Source organism: the organism of the source record quoted next, unplaced genomic scaffold, assembly GCF_019419815.1.
Source record: "Pyrus x bretschneideri cultivar Hongxiangsu unplaced genomic scaffold, Pyrus_bretschneideri_v1 Contig47, whole genome shotgun sequence".
NCBI lineage: Eukaryota > Viridiplantae > Streptophyta > Magnoliopsida > Rosales > Rosaceae > Pyrus > Pyrus x bretschneideri.
This window is the reverse complement of record NW_025999784.1, coordinates 2,508,023-2,512,500: the sequence shown is the minus strand read 5'-3', so window position 1 is coordinate 2,512,500 and position 4,478 is coordinate 2,508,023. Positions and strand designations below refer to the sequence as shown.

At 32.6% G+C, this 4,478-nt stretch overlaps 1 pseudogene; it reads left to right on the top strand.

Annotated features, from left to right (window-relative positions):
* The window catches only part of LOC108866214, a 6,012-nt pseudogene extending 5,145 nt beyond the window's left edge, over positions 1-867 (top strand).
* Positions 868-4,478: the final 3,611 nt, after the last annotated feature.

Sequence of the window (4,478 nt, the reverse complement as noted above, 5' to 3'; positions counted from 1 at the left end):
ACAGTTGATGAGTGATCTACATCAACCAGTAGATTATCCAGTACCATTGTACTGTGATAACCAATCGGCAATTCGCTTGGCGGAAAATCCAGTCTTTCATGCAAGAACTAAGCATGTGGAGGTACATTACCACTTTATCAGAGAAAAGGTTCTGCAAGAAGAGATTGAGATGAGACAGGTCAAGACAAATGATCAAGTTGCGGACTTGTTCACAAAAAGTTTGAGTACAGGCAAGCTCGAAATTTTTCGCTGTTTACTCAGCACAGTGCAAAGAATGAGAGCTGACATTGAGGGGGAGTGTTGAGAATCAATGTCAACCCAAAACAATAAGTAATCCACAACCCAATCTAAAGCCCAAGTCCATATCTAGTTTGATGATGTAATTGCTTACAATTGCAAAGTGTGTGAGGTTGGTGAAGTAAGTGGAGGTTGTAGGTGAAGTAGGTGGATGTTGTAGGTGAAGTAAGTGTGTGGTGTAGCTTTCATTTGGTTTGCTATAAATACCCAAGTCCCCAAGCATTGTATATCATCCAAGGAAAAACAAAGCCTAGAGCTAAATAAGAAAAGCTTTGCTAATTAGTTTGTTTTGTGAGTTTTCTTTAAGAGTGTGCTCTATTTTCTTCTTCTTGGGATCATTAGAGTTATCTTGGATACTCTTCTTATTCAACAGTTTAGTTAGAGCTTTGCAATTGCTATGTTAAAGATGAGAGTCTCCAGGTGCTGGTTGGAAAATGCTGCTGAAATTAGAAAAAACTGTAGGGTTTTTAATCCTGCGAAGCCAAAGAACTAATTATTTTAGGAGGGTTCTAATTAATAGTTAATTAGTTTCAATATTCTTTCTTGTTAAGAACTTTAAGAAGTAAGTCCTACTAAGTCGTTGCGCATGGTTGTTAATTGTGCGTTTGATAACCACTAGCTAGGGGTTGCAATCATATATGAGGTGATAGGAATCATACTTTCTTCATGCTTGGTACATGATAGACATCTTGACGCGGCACCTGGTTAGTACTGCACCTGGGCACAACTATTGTCTTACCGGTATGAGATATCGGCAACCTTGACTCATTGGCTGTCACCACCAAGCAAACCTCCCTTGTACTCAGTCAGGTTCTGTAACTTCTTATTATCACCTGTCATGTGGTTTGAGCAGCTTGATTCGATGATCTAGTGGACAGAAAACATATCAATGTTAAACTACAATAAGGTAAGAAGGCGCACGTTCTACTCTCTGTCTTTTCTTTTTTTCATTGACCAGCCATGTTCATGTTAATTGACTCGAGTCGTTTTTAGGAATAAAAATACAATTAATATGAATAGTTCTTGACTTATACTATAGACTTATTATTCCAACTTAGTTTTCTTGGCTTAAGCTTAACATTGATGGCTAGTCTAAAAGAAATCCTGGTCTTCTTGCTTGTTGGGAAGTTTTTAAGGATTGGCATGGTCAGTTTTTTGGAGGATTTTGTCAAGGTATTGGTCATCAGAATTCTTTTTATATGGATTATCAGCAAATTTTATTGGTGTCGGTTTCGCTTATCATTGGGGTTGGCATACACTTTGGTTAGAAAGTGATTCTTCTAGTGTTCTTGCTTATCTCCGTTCGGATGATTTTGTTCCTCCTTGACTTACTTTGTATCCAATGGTTCACTTGCTTTGTGTTATGAAGGATAAAATTTTATGTCCCTCTGACCAAGTATAACATTATTATTATTATTTTTAATAAAATTCTTTTTGTATTGTCGAGATTTTCTTTTAAAAAAATATTATTAACGTATTATTAAGCGGGATTTTTTCCTTTTGTGGTACACACATTTGTATCTCTATATATCGTAAGAATGCACATATTTAGATTATTCCATTCGTATATATTTTAGCTTGATTCCCATATATGTTGACCAGCACGTCCATGAAAAAAATGAACATATCTCATCCTTTGCGAAAAATGCATCTTCGTCGGACAAATTTCATTATAAGTAGTGTTCAATTTCTTAATATTATTTGAAGATCATCCATAATCGATCTTAGGCCGTCTCATTCATATTGCAAATCAAATTCTCAAGTTTCAAAACCCAAAATCAAATTTCAAATTAAAGTCTCAAACATGTTGGATATTTTGTGAGTTATGGCTTAGAAAGAACCATATGCAAGTTGGCTAAGAAAGATGACATAAAGGTTTCAAGCAAAGAGAGGATGAGAGAATTTTCAACCATTTCGTCTCGAAAAAAGAATGCTTCAAAGTAAGTAAACATGCTTTCTTTCAGAACTTATTTTGCTCACATATTTAGTGTGCAAAGAAAATGTCCAAATAAGTCCTATGAATATAATAAACCCACCCTATGGTTGGTGCTAGTCAAATTTGCTACTACATCATCCTAACGTTAGGTCGACTTATATTGGGCTTTTTTCTTCTTCAGCTTAAGCCTTGAAGGGCTATTGGAGTAACATGATTGAAAACGAAGCAAATTTGCGCCTACTCTAGCATGAAAAGAAAAGAATAAAAAAGAAAAGAAGTCCAAAATCTTCATTTCAGCCCTCAAATATTGAAATGATATATCTGAATGTCGTTCGATATTAGATTACTATAGTGTTAGTATTTGATCACTATTTAGTTGGTATTTGATTTTAATTAGTTTAACAATAAATATTAATTTCTTATAATTGAAAGGAATATGAAAAATCGATCACAGTAATAGAAGGGAACTATTAAAGTTACAGTACGTAGAACGAGAAAGACACCCACAATCACAGTGAAGATTCCTTGTGCTGTCACCGAAATTGGCAGTTTTCCTTTTATAGCTAAATTCAAAGAGTCTAGAAAACCTTGTAAACTTGACGGAAATGGCGACCCTACTAAACTGCCACAGACCCATGCAACATAATATTATTATCAAACAATTCTATTTCCAATCCTTTAAAAATATGGAATTTTAACGAAAAGCTTCCTGTACTATTTATTTTAACGAAAAATCACATTTTTACACTAAAAAGTTAATCTTAGTACTATTCACTTTACTTTTTATTTTGTCCTCATCGTTAAAACTCAAAGTTTTCAAACTATTTTCATTAGTTTTCCTTTAAAATATCATTTGCAAAATAAGACCTTGTGTTATTAAAAATTAACTCTAGTTCTTGGCATTTAATTGTAATTTTTAGATATTAATTAGGTGTAATTATTATTGAGTTTCTTTTCTTTAAGAGTAATACTAGGGAGACCAACTATTTAGACTAAATTCTGTAAATCATATGGCATTGTTATTGATGATGGAATTATTACTTAAACATGGATTAACATGGTTATTTTCTATTGGTAACACATCACATGTTTTTTATCTAAAAAATTGGTCCATCTACTTTTCCCTAAAAATAAAAATGTTATTTACCACTGGTAATTATTAATAAGTTCCCATAATACGGAAGTCATATATTATCCTTGTGTGTGAATTTCTCCATATATGTATATGCATATTATGGGCTTATATATGTTTAGATATTATAGTTACGTATCTATATATTTTTACCGAAGCTTACGTACTGTATTTCGGTGTTGATACTTGCATATCAATACTTATATGACTATGCATATGTACCGATACTTCCGTACCTATGAGTTTCGTGAAATGTGATTTGTTTTTGTTTTGGTGTTGACTTTTTTTTTTTTTTTAAATTATAAGAATTTGAATTTTGATCAAATTTTCATATATTAATATGTTGCAGCAAAACAAAAATACATTAGTTAGAATGGAGAAATAATTTCGGATAGTACGTTTATAAATTATAAATGTGGTGGAAGAATTTAAATATGACAAGTTTTAAAAATAAAGATTTAAATTAAATTAAAAAAAATCATTTAGGTTTTTCTCCAAAAAAAAAAAAATCATTTAAGTTACAATGTAAAAAAAATCTTATTTAAGCTCTTAACCTAAAAGTCCCCATAATTACTTAATAAACTTTCTTCTAGTCGTCAGTTTTTCTTCGTTCTTACTGATTAATTTCTTTATAGCTTTCATGTATTCAGGTAGAAAACACTTTTTATCTTTTGGTTTTTTTTTTATTTTTATAAAATGTACGGCGAAGATTAACAAAACAAAAAAGGTATTCCAAGAGACACCGACCAGCATCTGGTTCTGCTTTTAGGGCACATGCTTTGAGTTTTTCCAGTTTTGCTTGCATGCTCAGCGTTGAATGAACTGAATATTAGATACACTGAACGTGTGTATGCATTTGTACCAAACTATCAAATCTAGGCGCTTTCAGTCCCAGTTGTAAAGAACAACTGCGGTCGGAATAAAGTTTTTGCGATATATTATGTTTATAGACATTGAATTGGATGGTGATTCTCTCCCCTCCCTTTTTTCCTCCTCTCTTCCCCTTCTCTCATAGTTTTTTTTTCTCTTCTCTCCCTCTACGTGCAAAAATCCTCTCACAGTTTTTTTTTTCCCTTCTTTCTCTCTACAAAGATGAAGAAACTAGATGAAATC